Source organism: Schistocerca cancellata, chromosome 2 (assembly GCF_023864275.1).
Source record: "Schistocerca cancellata isolate TAMUIC-IGC-003103 chromosome 2, iqSchCanc2.1, whole genome shotgun sequence".
NCBI lineage: Eukaryota > Metazoa > Arthropoda > Insecta > Orthoptera > Acrididae > Schistocerca > Schistocerca cancellata.
The window spans coordinates 366,082,359-366,103,748 of NC_064627.1; positions in this window are offsets into that span (position 1 = coordinate 366,082,359).

Consider the following 21,390-nt stretch of genomic DNA (forward strand, 5'->3'; position numbering starts at 1 on the left):
ACAGGGGGCACCCTTGTCGCACTGACCGTCCAACAACAATGTGACCAGACTGATAACCGTTGACCATCATGTGGGAGCGCGCTCCGTGGACCAGTCGAAGGACCACCTGTGCAGACTCCGGAGAGAGGCCCATGCGTTGCAAAACTGCGCGTAAGAAGCCGTGGTCGACGCGGTCGAATGCGTGGTCAAAATCTACGGCGACAAGGGCGCCTCGTATTTTCCAGGCCGCCGTCAAAGCAATTACGTCGCGGTATGCTCCTAACGCCGTATGAATGTTGCTGACACCACCTAAACATGTTTGATCGGTGTGGATGGCTTTCCCGATAGCGGTGTGGAGACGCGCGCGGAGGATACGGGCGAAGATCTTGTAGTCGTTGTTGAGGAGTGTGAGTGGGCGAAAGTCCTGCCACCTACAACCACCATTCGGTTTCGGTACTGGGATCAAGATGCCTTCTGTGAATTCTGTGGGGACAGTGAAATCAGGACGGATCAGGTCTTGAAACATTTGGAGCCACTTGTCACCCATAAGGTGGTAAAAAGTGCGGTAGAATTCCAGGGGTAAACCGTCCGGTCCAGGCGACTTGTTCGGTGCTCCACGTGCCAAGGCCGATGTCAGCTCGTCGGGTGTAATGGGCAACAGCAGACTATCATCGGGTGCCACGTCCCGAGGGGCGGGAAAATCGTGCAACAGCTCGTCATAATCACGTACATTTCGCGGATCTTCCATGTACAAGGTCCCATAGTGTCTGGCGAACGTGTGCGCGATGTCCGTTTGTGTCACTGCGCGGCCGCCCTCCTCCGTGTTTACCGCCGTAATGAGCTGACGTTTGCGGTGGCGCCTCTCGCGCACAATGTGATACACTGACGCTGTTTCGTTGGGGATACAGTCTTGCACTCGCGGACGGATGCGGACACCTTCGAGCTGCTCGGTCCTGATGCGAAGTAGACGAGCTTTGATGCGTTGTACTGACATCTGACGTTCGGGAGACGGCGGTTGCGTCGCCAGCTCACGTAACGCTGTATAGTAAAATTCCGATGTTGCCCTTTGCCACTTCGATCTGTCACGCCCGTAGGCCATCAAGGTCTTTCGGAGTGCAGGTTTGACACATCCCAGCCACCACAGCAACGTGGAAGCATACATGGGCAGACGCCTGATATATCGACGCCACGTGTCAGTGACTGCTCGCCGACACGCTTCCTCGCGAAGGAGGGAGACGTTCAGCGTCCACGGGCCCCTGCTGCGTCTTGTGAGTTGTCGGGGTAAGGTGACAGTGCAGATGTACGCGAGATGGTCCGTGAAGGCCGTCGGCCAGAGTTCTGCATCACGGGTTGCTGTGCGGAGGCCACGCGAGACGTATATCCGGTCCAGACGACTGGCAGAATGGCTGGTAAAGCGCGTATATCCACTCTGGGTCCCGTGATGTAAGAGCCATGTGTCGTGGAGCGCGGGGTCACGTATCAATGCTTGTAGAGCCGGGCATGGGACGTAATGCGGTATCTGGTCCTCGGGCCGCAGAACACTGTTAAAATCGCCGCCCACTATGTAATGGTCCATATTTCCTTGCAAAAGTTGGGACTATCTCCTCCGAATAGAAGACATGCCTGTCACCACGGTGCGAATTACCGGAGGGAGCGTAGACGTTAATGAGGCGGACTGCGCCAAGTGTGAGTGCGATGCCTCGCCCGTTCGGCAAGTACGTCGCGTCCGTCGCGTCTATGCCATCTCGGAGAAGGATGGCCGTTCCTCCTGCACCATCACCTAAGGGTAGGCTGTAGGTGGTGTAGCCATATAGGTCTAAACGCAGCTCGGGACGGACCTCCTGGAGAAGGGCAATGTCCAAGTCTGCCGCTCTGATCATGTCGTGTAACATGCGGGTCTTGACAGTGGAGTGGACACCATTTACATTGACTGTTCCCACACGGTATGACTGAGACATATCAAGTGGCGGAGGCAGTGTGCCGGTGCAAGCCCACAGTGATCTCACACACCACACAGCCATCCATCTACATGCTGTGCATTACTGTGCCGTATGAGTCCCTGACTGGCAGAGCCCTCCGGGCTCAATGTCAGCCGTGGGCTCTGGCGGAGATATCAATGTTTGCTGTGCATCATCTGCCTCCATATCGTCTGCCCAATCACCAAGAGACGATTGTGATGTCATTGGGGGCTGGTCGGTTTCACACGAGTCGACGCAATGCGCCTCGTTTTCTGGTCCACCAGATTTAGGAGAGTGTTCCTTATCTTCAGGCACCTTCTGGTGAATGATGCCACTGGAGGCCGTTGCAATTGTGGACGAGTCAACGAAGTCGATGTCTTCCGCCGGCTTCACATCCCTGTCCTGTTCTTCAGCTGACAATCGCCTCTTCTTGTGTCGCTTGGGTGATCTTTGCTTTCGGGTCCGAGATTCGACATCCACTAAAGGGCGGGGCTCGACACAGTCTCGGTCGCTAGGAACCCCTGTGTCCGATTCCGACAATGACGGTGGCTGGGTGCCCACGACGCTGCGGTGGGCAGAGGCTGTAGGAACCTCTGCACCGTTGGGTTGCGGCGTCGTCGACGGCGCTGACTCTCCAACGGAGCTGGCAGCGGCTTGAGGAGGTAGCAGGTTTTGATCATCCATCACATCATGGCGTGCCGCCTCCACGTATGTTAGCGGGAGAGAGGTCATAGTGGATCGTTGGGGAAGTTCATTGCGGGGCACCTGAACGAGGCGGCGCTGCAGACACTCAGTTCTAACATGGCCTTCCTGGCCGCAGCCCGAGCAGGTCCTCGGTTGTCCATCATATATAACAATTGCGCGGCAGCCACCAACGAAAACATACGATGGAACGTGCTTCTTAAGTTCTATGCGCACTTGTCGTACCCCGTTAAGGACAGGGTACGTTTCGAATGTGTTCCATTTCTCCTCTGTGTGGCTCAGAACTGTGCCGTATGGCCGCAGCGCATCAACGACTAGGTTGGCAGGAACTTCGAACGGTAGTTCAAAGATGCGCACGGTACGCACCCCCAGACCAGCATGGTCAACTCCTACCACGCTCACGTTACCGTCTGCGTGACAGAAGCGAAAGCCGTTTGCAGATCGTTGGAGTAATCTGTCGCACGCCGCTTCGTCAATCAGTTTGAGGTACACTGTGCTGGTTACAATAGACAGATGAATTCCTATCAGTTCTTGTGGTTCTATGTGCATGATGTCTCGTAGAAACCGTTCAATTTCATGGGCCTTCGGTCTCGTGTACGATGCGTTGAACGTTAGTTTGATTGTAGCTTTTCGATATGAGAACGCCATGTCGGGTCGGTACAGGTACTATACGGCAATACAACGACGCGACCGCGCGCTAGCGGGTAAACAACAACACCTGCGGAGCACTGCCCGGCGCGCCGAGCCCGTCCGCACGGTATCACGGCTGAAAGCCGACTGGAGCTACCGAAGCACGACTCACGCCCGGTACTCACAGCTTTACTTCTTGCAGTACCTCGTCTCCTACCTTCCAAACTTTACAGAAGCTCTCCTGCGAACCTTGCAGAACTAGCACTCCTGAAAGAAAGGATATTGCGGAGACATGGCTTAGCCACAGCCTGGGGGATGTTTCCAGAATGAGATTTTCACTCTGCAGCGGAGTGTGCGCTGTAAAGTTTGGAAGGTAGGAGACGAGGTACTGGCAGAAGTAAAGCTGTGAGTACCGGGCGTGAGTCGTGCTTCGGTAGCTCAGTTGGTAGAGCACTTGCCCGCGAAAGGCAAAGGTCCCGAGTTCGAGTCTCGGTCGGGCACACAGTTTTAATCTGCCAGGAAGTTTCAAATGTAAAGACTGTCAGTTCGGCTAAATACCTAGAAATTACAGTGACGAACAACTTAAACAGGAACAGTAACATAGATAACGTTGTGGTGAATGCAAACCAAAGACTGCATTTTAATGATAAAACACTTAGAAGATGCAACAGGTCTACTAAAGACACTGCCTCCACTACGATTTCTCATCCTCTCCTAGAGTACTGCAGTGTTGTATGGTATGCTTACCAGATAGGATTCACGGAGGACAACGGAAAATTTCAATGGGTGGCAACTCGTTTCGTATTATGTCGGAATAGGGGATAGAGTGTCACGGATATGATAATCGAGTCGGCATGACAATCATTAAAAAGAAAGACTTTTTCGTTGAGGAGAGGTCTTTTGGAGGAACTTCAATCACCTACTTTCTCCTGTGAGTGTGAAAATCTTTTATTGTTCCCAATATACATAGGGAGACATGGTCTTCGTAATAAAATAACAGAGAGTTTGTACATAAATATTTAAGTTTTCATTTCTTCCATGCGCTGTTAAAGAGTAGAGTGGTAGAGAAATAGTCTGAAGGTGGTTTGAAGAACTCTGTGCCATGCATATAAGTGTGAATTGCAGAGGGGTCATGTAGAGGTAGACGTTGATGTAGATGAACAGCTGTCGATCCTGTTCTTTGTAGAGTCAGCTCTGGAGCTAGAGTACGTCTACTTTACTAACTCTACATGTTGGTAATGGTAAGAAATAGGACAGCTGAAAAGTGTAGGAGAATAATGCTCTTTGTCCATTTTTTTTTTCTAAAACGAGTTGTGTATGCGATGAGATGTAGGATTCCACATTGTTTAATATTGTTAATCGGCTAATGTTAAAATATGAATAGTCCACATTCTAAATCCATTTTTCATAAGGCATGCCGTGAAAGACTATGCCAATCCCTCTGACTCGAGGGAATAAATGAGCATTGCCAGTGTTCTGTATTTAATTTTAGAGTCATTGTGGATTGTAAAACAATATTTGAAGAAGAAATTGTCTGTTGTTGGTATTAGTGGAAACATTTTCTTTAGTTGGAGATATTCCGTATTGTTATGCAGAAAATAGGCTGACGAATCATGAAACGTTTGTTGTGCAGGGCAGCTTCCACGCAAGGCGATTCAGAACCGTTATTTTCTGCTGAGACATAGGCAGTCCTGCAAAACATCTCCATAAGGCAGCTCAGTACCACGCTGTCTCAACATGATTGCTCTGTAGGGCATCGTAAATTTTGGGATGGAAAACTGTTTTTTGTCCCTGATATGTAGAATGCGTTGCAAAGCAGGTCAGTAAGCAAGCTGATACTATTTCCACACGTTAAAAACAGAAAGCTGCACTTGTGTGATGACAAATGCTATCATTACTTTATGTATATGATCATAAAGGAGAAAACCTTCTGTAGACACATTTGGAAGATCTGCATGGCTTTTCAGGACATAACTGAGAATAACAAGATGAAATGTCCATTTCCTTCCATACTGTGATTTACAGGTGCCAAAACGTTCGACATGGTCATATGAGCTTGCAACACATGTTCACCAAAAATTTTCCCCTCTCACCAGTTTCTCACAAGGGAACAGTCTAATCCAATATGTCGAAACCTATCCAAAAATGTTGGGCAGGAAGAATACAAATGGTTCAAATAGCTCTGAGCACTATGGGACTTAACATCTGAAGTCATCAGTCCACTAGAACTTAGAATTACTTAAACCTAACTAATATAAGGACATCACACACATCCATGCCCGAGGCAGGATTCGAGCCTGCGACCGCAGCGGTCGCGCGATACCAGACTGAAGCGCCTAGAATCGCTTGGCCACTCCGGCCGGCCAAGGAAGAATACACTGAAAGAAACTCAATATCCAAATTTTGGCTGCGAAGAGGCACTAAAAGTGTTTTTTTAATGTAAAAATTGGTACATTTGTAGCTCGCCAGGTGGCGTATACCTTTGCTACTGCTGGTAGACAGTGCATGTGCGACATTGTGGGTGCATATCCTTGGTTGACGGCACGTAATTTGTAAAGCGAATTACAACTTTTATTCATAGTTTACCTGACACAATCACAGTTACTATTCGCTCTAATTTCCAACACATTTAATATCCGTAACAATTAGAAGTGGTTGCTAATAGCACCCGTCTTTGTACAGGACCCAAAGTTTCACTGCAGTGTGGAATCCAATGAGTATTTTCAACCCATGGGGATGAAGTATGAAGAATGTGGTGTGCAGTCGAAACGACACTCTTCTCCTGAAGACCTATATGTGTTATTTACTTGTTAATTTCTTGGACATTCATTCGAATGTCGACGACATTTCGTTGGAAATTGTGGAAATATGAGTATTAGAAGGAACAGAAAATAGGTCAGACTATTCTGTGAACTGTCATTCGAACGATGACTACTGTGCTAATTAGTCCAGAAGTAAAAAAAAAAGAAAGAAAGGAAAAGACAGAACACTGCCTTCCAAGAGCAAGAAAACTACGGACATTTTTCACTTTCAGTGAGAAAGAAAAGGCTGAAAATGTTTTGGTTATGTAAAAGGTGAAAAAACACTTAAACTTAAACTAAATGGAAGAAAGATTTACATAATGTACAAAAATGTGACAAAATGAAACTTGCAAAAGTGTGGGAGAAAAGCTATTCAAAAGATTTACAATTGCGCGTGAGAGTTAGCGCACTCTTACCGAGAGAGATCTAAGAGACTGGGCGCCCTGAATTCCAAGAGATATGAACATGACTGATCTTCAGTCTTATTGGACCTGGTTAAACAGATTTAGGAAGTATACAAAAAGCATGTGGCAAAATTACAAAGTTTACCTTAAGTAAACGTGTGCAGGAGATGCCATTAATCACTAATGTTATTAGAGACAATCAGGCAGCTTTCATGCAGGAAGTGTGTGCAAACCGCACCGTATCATTTCAAACGAAAAATAGAGTCGCTCGTGCAGTCAGTGAGTGAATGCTATGGCATATTCGTATACAACAATGTATTTGTGTGTGTGTGCTGTTGGTTTTCCAATTATCTTCTCTGTGAAGACCTGCGCTAAATAACTTTTCATTTCACTCTTTACAAACTACAGAAACAAGATAGAGGACATAGAACAGTTTAACGTTTTCAGGGCAGGAGTCTTGAATCTTTGTGGGTTTTGTCATTTTGTTCGTATGTGTCTGTATGTCTGTATGTGTGTGTGTGTGTGTGTGTGTGTGTGTGTGTGTGTGTGTGTGTGACAGAGGAGGGAGATTTTTATTTTTTTAATTATTAAGTTTTTTATTTATTTTGTGCGTGTGCGTGTGTGTTTGGAAGGAGGGTTTGGGGTTTTTATGTGTTGAGAGTGTACAATTTGCTTGCTGTTATGGGTGTCTCTTTCTCATGTCTTCTTATGTGTGTGTTTTAAGTGTTTGTGTTACGTATGTTTATGATCTGTGTGTCTGTTTTTGTAAGTTGGTGACAGGTTGTTTGTTTTAGTGTGCTAGGTGTCCCCTTTATTTTTGTTTTAATTTCGTGATCCAGTTTCTCTACAATGTTTGTATCATATCCATTCTCTATAGCTATTTGTTTGACTGTCTGTAAGTCATTCTTATAGCTGTCTTCACTGAATGGAGTTTGTTCAGTCTGTGCAGCATATACTGGAAACTGGCCAGTTTGTTCGCCATTAGATGATTGGAGTATTTGTGTAAGGCTGTGCTGCTGGTGGTGGTGACTTTTCATGAGCATGAAGAATTGAGCCGGCCGAAGTGGCCGTGCGGTTAAAGGCGCTGCAGTCTGGAACCGCAAGACCGCTATGGTCTCAGGTTCGAATCCTGCCTCGGGCATGGATGTTTGTGATGTCCTTAGGTTAGTTAGGTTTAACTAGTTCTAAGTTCTAGTGGACTAATGACCTCAGCAGTTGAGTCCCATAGTGCTCAGAGCCATTTGAACCATTTTTTGAAGAATTGTTGTTGGTTAGAATGAAAGACCCCCAAGCAGTGGAAAAGTCATGTCTCCGCAATATCCTTTCTTCCAGGAGTGATAGTTCTGCAAGGTCCTCAGGAGAGCTTCTGAGAAGTTTGGAAGGCAGGAAACGAGGTACTGGCAGAAGTAGAGCTGTGAGGACGGGGCGTGAGTCGTGCTTGGGTAGCTCAGTTGGCAGAGCACTTGACCGCGAAAGACAAAGGTCCCGAGTTCGAGTCTCGGTCCGGCACGCAGTTTTAATCTGCCAGGAACTTTTATTGTTGTTGGTTGTTGCCTTTGTATACTTTGAGACCAAGAAAATATAAAATTTTGTCATTTTCTGCTTCTATGGTGAATTTTCTTTGGGATGAACTGTTTTTGTATCATTGTGGAATTGTCTGATCAGACTGGGTCTTTCATCTAGAAGATGTATGATATCTTCTACATGGCAGTACCAACAGAGCATCCTGTATTGTTTGGGTCTTACTATCGTTTCAAACATTTTGTTTTCAATGTGACGGAGGAAGATGTTGGCTGTGAGCCCACTGACTGATGACCCCATCCTGTTGTGAGTAGGTCTGGTTGCCAAATGAGAAATAATTTTGCTCTTTGATTAGTTTTAGAATGCAAGGTATTTCTTTTATTTGCGATTTGAGAATGACGTTGAATTGCTCTAAATATTGATTGTTTCAATGGTGGGGTTATTCGTGTTCAAGGATGTCACGTCGAATGATGTGAGCACGGCTGTTGTGGGTATGTTGATGTCCTTGATTTTTTGTATCACCTCTTCAGTGTTGTGTGTGCTTCTGTTGTTTGTGTATACAAAATGTTTCAGTAAGCATGTGTATTTCTCATAATTTCCGTACACCCGTCATATAGACATAAAGTTTCTTATTATGCACATTTACGTTCATGATTATATCTTACAAGTAGATTGTACCAAATTTGATTTCATGCACGATGGATGAATGAATAAATGCATGGAATTCTAGCCCTATTTTCTGGTTTATCACAGAGTTTGACGTAGGCTTCCTTACGTGCGCTGAAAACCTGAAAATGAAATTCAATAGTAAAGTCAGGTAGGTTATTCCTGAAAAACTGAGACAGATTTCCTGGCAAGAAATATTCTGGGAAATACAGAAGTTAGACCACTGTTGAAAAGATACAATAAATTAGTGTGAAAACGAAGTCTGAAACTATTATGCTATTAATTGAATCTTTGTTAAAATCTATGTGAAACACCTGTTTTAGTAACACGTACATGTTGCGGAAGCTGGGCTGCCATTATTAAAAAACGAGTTACATACATATTGAAGCAAAACATCCATTTTATAAGATCAAGGCTACTGTGACCATTCTTTTATTTATAAAGCGATTTACTCGTTAATACCATCCGAATTTCCTGCTGGTGGCATGTTTTCGAATTGAAGATATTCTGGAACATTCTTTCAAAACAGATTTTATCGTTTTCTACTATTACTGGCCACAAGTTGAATGACGCTTCGTAGATAAGATTTCTAAACTAGAAGATATGTAAACTGCAATGACACTGACACACTGACACTTTAATAAATCAACTCACGTAGAACTCTATGCAATTCTGTTCCTTTGATACTTACGGGCTAGCAAAGAAAACATAGTTAAATTCTTTGCAAACGTTACGCATGTGAAAGCAGAAAAACCTTTTAAAGTACCTTCCTGACACTACGTTGTTAGTGTAATTGGCGTAATATTTCTTATTTAAAGCAACTCTCGCCTCCACACGACAGAAATTACCAACAAATATCTCCGTATAAACAATCGTCTGATAATGTTTCGGGGCATCTGACATGACGGTGCCGGCTTCAGAACGACATACAGCCTGTCTGTAGCGCTATGTCCTATTATTTTTACCTCCATGGTCTAAATTGGCGAAACACTTGGCCTCTCTAGTCCAGCCGCACATGGGAAAAACTGACACATACATAAAGGGCCTAGGACATTTCACTGAGAAGCTGAAGAAAGTAAAACTTCGTCCAAACAACATCTTTATCTGCTTTGACGTTGTTTCTGTGTTTATCGAAGTCCCAGTCAGTGATTGTCTGGAGTGTACTGGTTCCAGTTTCCCCTCAAGACATCACCATGGTCATTCATACAAGTCTCACCACGAACTATTTCACGTGGATTGGCAACTTCTACGATCAACCAGAGGGCGTTGCCGTGGTCAGCTTCTGCATGGAACATTTCGCAGCATAGGCGCTGGACTTGGCACCTTCTAAACCTAAGGTGGTACAAATAAGTCGACACTAACTTCTTTGTGTGGAGCCATGGTGAGGAACAAATGGTTCAAACGGCTCTGAGCACTATGGGACTTAACTTCTGAGGTCGTCAGTCCCCTAGAACTTTTTTTTAAAATCTTTATTTACTCAACAATAATATTTATACATCCAACCCACCTCCTTATTTCATTAGTGGGTCTTATTTGCTACTGTTAGTTACAATTAGCAGCTAATTACAATATACGTTAAGTTGTGAGCTACAGCTATATCTAATTACAATGGGCAGCTATACAGTTAATTATTTATTTTAACTTCTAAGTTTTTAAACTAAACCTACATTTTACTTCCTGCAGCGTCACAGATGTGTCAGCAATGTACAAACCTACTTATTTGCCTTGCCCATCGAGCTAATCCCAATGGGCGTGCCCCTGACACTGGGCAGGCCAGGATGTTAATCGCTGCAGGTTTCTAAATCTAGATTTCTATTCTAATTCCTACTAACTAATTCTAACCTACGTCATCTCCAGTGTATTGTCAATTCCGGGTTGTTCTTATTCCTCACCCCCTCTGTTCCCGCGCGTGGCGGATTCCAGACTGAAGGGTCGGCCTATCCACGCACAGGCGGAATGGGAGTATGGACTTCCCCTAGAAATTAGAACTACTTAAACCTAACTAACCTAAGGACATTACACACATCCATGCCCGAGGCAGGATTCGAACCTGCGACCGTAGCAGTCTCGCGGTTCCAGATTGTAGTGCCTAGAGCCGCTCGGCCACTCCGGCCGGCGAACAGTCACTATGTCTACATAAAATCTACCATGGAGGTTGGAAAGGACCAACAACTACTCTTTCTAGATGCGCTGGTCACGAGGGACGTGGGAAGCCTAGAACACAGTGTGTATCGTAAAAAGTTCGATACTTGCACAAACTGCCAAATGACCACCCGAGCCAGGGAAGAGGCATGACTTCAAGAGTGACGGACAGATTAGGCCGTATACTTTGCAAACACAGCGTAAAGACTATTTATTAATCGACAAAGAAAATCAAAGAGCGTCTCAGATAAGGAGAAAAATGACCCACTTGCACTGTCGGAAATGTATCGCATACCATGTACATGCGAATAGTCTTTGTAGGAATCACTGTACGATCAGTCAACACTAGGATCAACAAACATAAGTGGCACTGCAGGTTGGGGCAGGTGGATAAATCAGCAGTGGCAGAGCACGCGCTGTTTGATACAGGCAACACAGTAAACTTCGCCCACACCGAAGATCTTGCTATGACATCCGCTTTTTCAGGAAAGGTGAACGGAGCCTAGATTCCCGTGCTGCAGCGAACGACCGTTGCAGGTAGCAAAAAGAGAAGAGCAGCAGTGGTAATGACCACGGAAAAGCATTTGGATGTTGGTGCGTCAGGTATCTGTAATCTGCGGCCGTAGTCCAGCTCCAGTCCATCAACAGTAGACCGTGAAGCTTCGACAATGCCAGCAACTCGCACAGCCGGAAGGTCAGAAAAATCATCAAAGAAACGTTGGTCGAAGGACACGAGACAGAAGTCAACAGGCAATTTGTTGGCAAGTCTTCTTTATGAAAAATTTTGGAAACCCAAAAAATGGCCGGCGTTGTAAGAAATGGAAAAGTTTACTAAAGTCACTGATTTATGATTAGATCCTGAAGAGCTGTCAAGTTACGGCAGTGCTCTTTGCTACGTCTCACTCGGTGGTTCAAACAGTCCGTGACCTTTTTTTTTCAAGTTGATATCGAGTATTTTACAGGCCAGTCAAAGTACGATACAATGCCTCACTGTTCGTCATAGCATGAGCATACGTGTGCAGTCCTGTGAAAATGATTGTGGTCGTCTTGGAAGACGGAAGTGTCCCCAGCACAATTATAGTGAAGATGTAGAATACAGTCGGAAATGTCGAAATAAACATCCTGGCTCACGTTCATCGCAACCTGAACGAGTGTGCCTTAGTCACGGTACGATCTCACCTCTAAAACTAATGAGAGAGTCACCTCCATCTTGAACTACTTTCTTCACATACAGGAGGCTAAGGCCGGACTTTCCTAGGAGCAGGAATTTGGCGCCGCGCGAGCAGGACATGGTGCTCTGCGTCGGTAGGAGCGCAAAACTAACATATGTTACGCACTTTTGTTTTCCCAGTGTGGCGTTCGCTGCGTTATTCAGTGGTTTGGTGTTTAACTAATTTGTAAATGAAAATGATAATCTTATTTTTTTACAGTGAGTAATTACTAAATATTAGCCGAGCGGTCTAAGGCGCTGCAGTCATGGACTGTGCGGCTAGTTCCGGCGGAGGTTCGAGTCCTGCCTCGGGCGTGGGTGTGTGAGTTTGTCCTTAAGATTATTTATGCTAAGTAGTGTGTAAGCTTAGGGACTGATGACCTCAGCAGTTAAGTCCCATAAGATTTCACACACATCTGAATTAATAAATAATTTTTCTCCCGGCTAAAGATTTGGTCAAGTTGCTAAAGAACTCCAAGTTAACGTTGTGTTAAAGTGTTGTCTGTAAGTTGTGTAAGTGTCACTAAATAACAGTTCATACAACAGATTCTATACAACTATTGATTATGATGGAAACAGTTATCTTCAGGAAAATGATCATTAAAACCACCGAGTATCAGCCGCGCACAACACTGACGTATGTTACCTGGAACAATATTCTTCGCAACTCGTGAGTAATTAATTTCGGTTCCATACATCAGCAAGAAAAGTTTGTTATATGCATCGTGCTATGAGCACTGTTTTTAAAGGAACCAATCTGATTAGAATTATTTTCATTAAAATGAGTTCGGGACCACCGGTGCACATTTATTTTTACACATTTTTATTACCTTCGGCATTTATGTCTGCAGAGTTGCGTAATTTGAATTTGCCGCTGAGATAATTGTTAAGATGGCGGCAGACAACTGACAGAGACTTTCTATTGTTAGAGCCAATTTCCTTTTAAAAGGATAATTATTTGAAACGCTTATTAAACTTTGCTTTCATATTGTGCACTATTCAGACTAATTTTCACCAAGCACACCTTTGATACTTACGTTAGAAACACAGATAAAAACGCGATACAAATCGCATTCATCAATGGCTGCGCTCCTTGCAGCGGAAAGAAATAATTAGCATAGGTAATGCTTATTGAGAGAGGAAAAAAATGGCTCTGAGCACTATGTGACTTAACTTCTGAGGTCACCAGTCGCCTAGAACTTAGAACTAATTAAACCTAACCAACCTAATGACATCACACACATCCATGCCCGAGGCAGGATTCGAACCTGCGACCGTAGCGGTCACACGGTATTGAGAGAGGAATTAATGTTGGAAATAATTATTCACTCATATTTATAATAATAATGAACTCTATTTTCAAGTAATAATTAACAAATAATTACAATTTCTTAACAGGCCTCAGTCTGATATACGTCTTGCGTCCGCAACCTACAAAAGCCAACCAACAAAAGGTAAAAACAAAGAAAGACAAACGCACATCATAAAAGGAATTTACAATTATCATTGTCTTTGTATGACACACATCGATATGTCCAGTTACATCATAAAATATTATATAAATAATTAATATTTGTCATCGTTTTTTTCACTGTTTTTCCATATGTCGGATAGATAATATTTATAACTGTTAGAGACATAATTTCCTCTCGTCGCGCTGTAGCTAAAATTTATGTCGTGGATGTACATCAGAAAACAAAACCGCAAACGCATTAACTATTCAGTGCCGTTTGTGAAGGATTCAAAAAATGGCTCTGAGCACTATGGGACTTAACTTCTGAGATCATCAGTCCCCTATAACTTAGAACTACTTAAACTTAACTAACCTAAGGACATCACACACATTCATGCCCGAGGCAGGATTCGAACCTGCGACCGTAGGAGTCGCGCGGTTCCGGACTCAAGTGCCTAGAAACGGTCTTGGGAAGGGTGATCAAACGAAGTACTGTTACTTTAACCAGACCGCCAAAGCTTTATACAGTATTGACGGATCGCGTGGGAGAAGAGAAAAGGAGACTTTGTTTTTGGGGAGGGTCCGCCTTAAGCAAAACATTTAGTTTTATTTTTACTCCCCAGACAAGTGCATCACATCTACCGATTTCTGTTGCATTCGGATAATTGCTTCGCGGTTTTTTTTTTGTCTTCGAGTGCAACTGCGGACATCGGTCGCGCGTCGCATTTCCAGGGCAGGAGCAGGTAGCTGGCAGGCGCGGCGGCCAGAGCGTGGCGGCCCACGGCAGGTGCTGTGGCCGCGGCGCCTGCGGGAGCAGACGACGGCGGCGAGGAATGCGCGCCCCTAGAGACGGCCGGCCGCCTCCTAATGGGCGCCTTTATCCGGCGGCATCCATCACGGCGGGTATTCTGCCCCCTGTCACGAGCCGCGCGCCGCCGGCCTCCCCCGCGGCCGCAATAAATCCGGGTTTAACTCCCGGTGGCGCTGCGATGGCACCGTGTTTGCTCCTTCCGCGGAGCGCCCGTTTAACACACGCGTGGCGTGCCGTGGCGACCCGCCTTTATAATTTTTTAATGTGGAATAACAGATTGTAGGCGACGTGGTTTGTCATACTAAATGCGTGTTTTTATTAGCCGGGAAAGCGCGTGATTAATCATGATCTCGTAATTCAAAAGTGGGAGTATTTTTCTCGGCGCGCCGCCGAACGCCGCGGCAGCGAGCCGGTGCTGGCTGGGAAACGGCCACATTCTGGCGGTTAACGCAGACCACACGGGCTTCCCGAGCGGCGAGACTGGTCGGCGTTACGTGCTGCGCCGTTCCTAATCTATATCCTGCTGTGTGAATAGGAGATTAAAACACCAAGTGGCCGCGCTCTTAAGTTCGGAACATTCCGTGGGAGATGTCACAACAGTTGCCGGTAACAAATGCGCATAAAATACCAGTTAAGAGAAAAAAAAAAGAGAGAGGCAGAATTCAATCTGTGTACAAACATTCCGGTTTTAATCACTATATCACTTTAAACGGCTATACGTTGATCGCGAAGTAAGAGCGGCTTTCTCCAAGTTGAGAATAACCAATTCTTGAGAAATGTAAAACTTTACCCAGGAGGATATATTTGCTCCACTCGACAGCTGTGTATTACCCTAAAGAAGGTCTGGAATGGAACGAAAAGGGAAATACTGCAGAAAAATTAAAAAAAAAGGGAATCCTAAGGAAGTTCAAGACTGTTTTGTAACAAATTCCGCCCAATTAACATCAGTGAAAGACGGAAGAACTTTGTGGATAATTTGAAAGGGACAGCGAAACAACTGCTAGAGACAACGCCTACACACAGCTTAAGGAAAGTGTGTATACAGTGGATGAGGTGATAAATAAAACGGCGAACCGTTCGAAATGTAAAAAATTTAACACTGGAAAGGGAAATATATTGTACCTGAGCTTAAAAAGAAGTAGATCATTCGCACAGAGATGGCAGATATTATTTCATGTATAAAGAAGCGACGGCGTTGATGTGTAAGGGGGAGGGAGAACGAAAAATTATCGTCATGGTGACAGACAGGGGACGGAAGGACGGCAAATGATCTGCACAACATAAAGGAGAGGTTGAAAGAGCACAATGAGTGTTCACACCGAGGAGGAATGGGGGGGAGTCAGAATAACACGAACTGGCCATAGAAAGTATACTGTATGAAAAAAATGTTAGCTTCAAAATTATAGGCAGCTCATACAGAGATGAAAAATGGAAAGCCTACCGGGATTGGTGACTTGCAACAGAAATATTAAGAACTATAAACAGAAAATGATAGGGAATGCTATTGTTAATATGCAGGAAAATCCTCGAAGTTACTGTAGATTAGCGACTCCATCGAATTTGCCGTGTTACGCTTTCAAAGAGAAAAGAGAGAAAGGTAACAGATTAAACAGAAAACCAAAGTAAAAGTTGGTGGAAAATCAATGAATGGAATAGCAGTTGGAAGAAAGTCAGACAAGGATGTTTCCTTCAATTTACGCTGTTTAGCATCTACCAGAGTGCACGGATATGTTTGTGTCGGAAGCAACGAGTAGGTGTTGACATGAGTCAAATGGTTCAAATGGCTCTGAGCACTATAGGACTCAACATCTGAGGTCATCAGTCCCCTAGAACTTAGAACTACTTAACCTAACTAACCTAAGGACATATCACACATCCATGCCCGAGGCAGGATTCGAACCTGCGACCGTAGCGGTCACGCGGTTCCAAACTGAAGCGCCTAGAACCCCAAGGTCACTGACATGAGTCAGAGAGAACAGAAACGTCTTAGACATCTTTAGGAATAGAAAGAAAAAAATGACGAGGCGTTATTCTGAGATGTCATTAGTTACTCCAGCAACGAACTGGGTTGGATGGTAAAGGAAAAGAGTGAGAGAAGAAGAAGACTGTACTAACTAACGGAAGGAGAGCGACGTCAGGAAGGGGAACACTAACTACGTGGAACTGAAGAGGAAAGCGCAAGACAAGGAGAGGGGCTGAGTTCCATGCCTGGACCTGCCACAGGCCGGAACAACTGCTGAGGATGAGTGTCTCTGACTATACGGAACACACCACCTAACACAAGGGGGTTTGCCTTCTTACCGGGCACTGTAATATGCGATTGTTTCGACGTCCTCCAAAACAAATAATATTATGAATAATAAAGTACAACTTGCAGATGAATAAACTCAGAAATTTTTCGAAATCTGCTGCAGAAAACAGTCTGACGGAAGCGCACGACATTCAGTGTGCACATACGTCTCTTTTAGTGCACTTATGGTGTTGCCAGCACTGCAAGGGAGATTGTAAAAACAGGATGAATGACAGCGACTTAAATTTAAATACAGACGGTAGTTTCGAATGTTTGCTGAGACTTAGGAAGACTATGCGATAGTGAGAGAATCACCTAGAGAAAATTAACAGAATTACTCCGTTATTTGTTCTACTGATTACTTACATGCTTCCCGCACCAACTGCCTGCAAACATATGTAATTGGCTCATTGGCGGTCGTTTCGAGGCACTACGTAAACTGTTTATCCTTTTTATTGGTGTTCAACTTTTAATTTATGAAAAACAAAACAATAATAATTTAGATATTTAAATTACGAACTGAAACAATGCTTTGAAGGTATTCTACTACCTTAGAAAGCCATCGAACACACAATAGGCGAATCAAGGAGAAAATAAAAAGACTATCAGAGGCAAAGATAGCATTCCTCGTGGAAAGATAATTAATGGTATCAAACACAGACCTTAAATTCAGAAAGAGATTACTTAGAATGTACGTCTGGAGAACACAACAGTTTGAAAGAATATCACGAACTGAGAAAATGGGAAAAGTAGAGCTGTTTGGGATGAAATGCTACAGTAGGGTGCTAACAATTAAATGAACTGGTAAGGTAAGAAATGCGGTTCTGAACAGCATTTTCTAGGAAAGGAATATGCCATAATCACCAAGTAGAAGAAGGTAAAGAACAATAGCACACGTGTTAACACACCAGGAATTAGCTGTCATAGTACTAGAGGAATCGGTAGAGGGCAAAAATTGTAGGGGAAGACAGAGACTGAAATATATATATATATATATATATATATATATATATATATATATATAGTCAAAGCCATTGGGAGGTTTGGGTTACTCAGGGAAGAAAGGATTTGCACAGGACAGGAAATCCTGTTGGGCTGTATCGAACCACCCAAAAGACGATGGACCAAAAATTAATTCCCTAGGATGAACAAATAATGCAGCAAAGTTTTATGTTTTGGTCGTAGTTAATTAACTTACCGTTGTAAAGAGATTATGTTCGATAGTGTGCGTACACCGAAGGCACTCTCTTCTCCAGCACCAAACTTAATTTCGAGTTTTATGTTAATAATTATTTGCTGATGGGAAATTTTTTGTCTTCATTCCAATGGCAACCACTAATGATTAATTACTGGTACATAATTATGTTCACTATAACTTTAAATTTAAGTCGCTGTCATTCACCCTGTTTTTACAATCTCCCTTGCAGTGCTAGCAACACCATAAATGCACTAAAAGAGGCGTATTTGCACACTGAATCTCGTGCGCTTTCGTCAGACTGTTTTCTGCAGCAGATCTAAAATCATTGGGGGAAGTGGCAACAAAATGACTATTCACGTTGGTGTGTAGAATATATGAGTCTGGTGATATACCATCTGACTTTCGGAAAAGCATCATCCACACAATTCCGAAGACGGCAAGAGCTGACAAGTGCGAGAATTATCGCACAATCAGCTTAACAGCTCATGCCTCGAAGCTGCTTACTAGAATAATATATAGAAGAAGGGAAAAGAAAATTGATAATGCGCTAGGTGACGATCAGTTTGGCTTTAGGAAAAGTAAAGGGACGAGAGAGGCAATTCTGACGTCACGGCTAATAATGGAAGCAAGGCTAAAGAAAAATCAAGACACTTTCATAGGATTTGTCGACCTGGAAAAAGCTTTCGAAAACATAAAATGGCGCAAGCTGTTCGAGACTCTGAAAAAAGTAGGGGTAAGCTATAGGGAGAGACGGGTCATATACAATATGTACAACAACCAAGAGGGAATAATAAGAGTGGACGATCAAGAACGAAGTGCTCGTATTAAGAAGGGTGTAAGACAAGGCTGTAGCCTTTCGCCCCTACTCTTCAATCTGTACATCGAGGAAGCAATGATGGAAATAAAAGAAAGGTTCAGGAGTGGAATTAAAATACAAGGTGAAAGAATATCAATGATACGATTCGCTGATGACATTGCTATCCTGAGTGAAAGTGAAGAAGAATTAAATGATCTGCTGAACGGAATGAACAGTCTAATGAGTACACAGTATGGTTTGAGAGTAAATCGGAGAAAGACGAAGGTAATGAGAAGTAGTAGAAATGAGAACAGCGAGAAACTTATCATCAGGATTGATAGTCACGAAGTCAATGCAGTTAAGGAATTCTGCTACCTAGGCAGTAAAATAACCAATGACGGACGGAGCAAGGAGGACTTCAAAAGCAGACTCACTATGGCAAAAAAAGGCATTTCTGGCCAAGAGAAGTCTACTAATATCAAATACTGGCCTTAATTTGAGGAAGAAATTTCTGAGGATGTACGTCTGGAGTACAGCATTGTATGGTAGTGAAACATGGACTGTGGGAAAACCGGAACAGAAGAGAATCGAAGCATTTGAGATGTGGTGCTATAGACGAATGTTGAAACTTAGGTGGACTGATAAGGTAAGGAATGAGGAGGTTCTACGCAGAATCGGAGAGGAAAGGAATATGTGGAAAACACTGATAAGGAGAAGGGACAGGATGATAGGACATCTGCTAAGACATGAAGGAATGTCTTCCATGGTACTAGAGGAAGCTGTAGAGGGCAAAAACTGTAGAGGAAGACAGAGATTGGAATACGTCAAGCAAATAATTGAGGACGTAGGTTGCAAGTGCTACTCTGGGATGAAGAGGTTAGCACAGGAAAGGAATTCGTGGCGGGCCGCATCAAACCAGTCAGTAGACCGATGACCAAAAAAAAAAAAAAAAAAAAAAAAAAAAACAAAAAACTTGGTATGATATTCGGAAACTTAATTCCGCAAGAAAAAACTTACGACGAATACCTACGGCAAAATAACAGATGAGGGATGAGTCAATTTTTGTATTTCGTTTTTGGTCTAAACAGTAGTTTAACGTAGTAGTATGATAGAGGGTGCAGACCGTGGCAAGAGCTCTTGTAGGAAATAAAAGTAAGGAACAGCAGATGAATCTACAAATGCAAACGGTATGTTTACTTCTAGAAAATAAGGAGCGAACACACTGAAACATTGTTCAACATGACCAAATTTCTGTTTACGTGATATATAAGAGGGTTGGAATTTAAATAGTGTCAACTGTTTACTCACAACCGATAAAAAAGATTAACTTGTTTGCACCTTTTACTGTCCTTCAGAGTAGTCACCAGCATTGTGTAGAACCCGTTGTCAGCGATGTGGGAGCCGTAGTATACCGTTAGCAGAGCCTGTTCTGTTCATGGTGCGACTGGAGCGGTCTTCTGCCTGTCGAATCTCTGGAACAGTTCCGAAGCGAATGCCACGAAGTGGTTCCTTCATCTTCGGAATCAAATCAAAGGCACAAGGACTGAAGTCCGGGGAATATGGTGGATGGACCAATACTTCCCAGTCCCACCGACCGAACAGAGCAGCCACAGCTTGCGCTGTATGCGCCCGTGCATTATTGCGCAGAAAGTATCGCCGCTTCTTTCGCAATGCTGGTCGCAGCTGATGCTCCAAAAACGAACAGCAATACGACTTAAGTCCTTGTGACTTAAGTAATTATTCTTCACTTTCACTGAGGATACCAATGTCATCAGTGAATCTTATCATTAATATCTTTTCACCCTGAATTATGGTCCCAATCTTAAACCATTCTTTTATTTCCGTCACTGCCACTTTGATGTAACAAGTGAACATCAGACGCGACATGCTTTCTAGTCCAAGCACTTGGTTCTTGGTCTTCTAGCCTTTTTGTTCCCTCTTGGTTCTTGTACATATTGTATATCTCACGACTTTCCTTATAACTTAATCCAGTTTTGCTCAGAATTTCGAATTACTTGTGCCATTTCACACCGTCGAATACTTTTTCCAGGTAGACATATCCTATGAGGGTACACTGATTTTTTTTTCAGTCTTGCTTCCATTATCAAGTGCAAAGTCCGAACAGTCTCTCTGATTCCTTTACTTTTCCTAAAGCCGAACTAATCATCATCTAACAGATACTCAATTTTCTTTTCTATTCTCCCCTATTATTATTGTTAGAAGCTTGGATGCATGAGATGTTATGCTGATTGTGCGACTGTTTTTGCACATATCTATCCTTCTTATCTTCAGATTTGTGCGGATGATATTGTAAAACGTTGTTACGTTAATTTGCTATGAAAGTGATGCTGATAGACAATAAAAGCGGGTTAAAAGCTGTGAGCTATCTGAGGAAATTAACCTTGCATTACTGCGCAACTGTTCCACCAGTTATCCAGTCTAGCTTACCAAATTCCCAACCAGACTAACATTAATTATAATCTTCTAATAGTCGTACGACAACCGGTGATATATATATATATATATATATATATATATAAGAGAATTTAAATAAAAAGAAATAAATCAGTTTATATTTGGAAATTTATTTTAACATTGATAATCGAAATTTCAGCATATTGAACTTGATTCATAACTAAACTGGTGCCTTATTTAGGATTGTGAAAATGTGAGATTGTAATCTTACGGAACATATCAAATATGGAGCCAAGATTGGGAGACTGCATACAACACTGGATTCATAAAATAACACACGAAGATTGCTGAAACATATGCAAGAGGAAATTAACCATAACCAACCTATTCAATTTTCACCCAAAGAAGTTACGT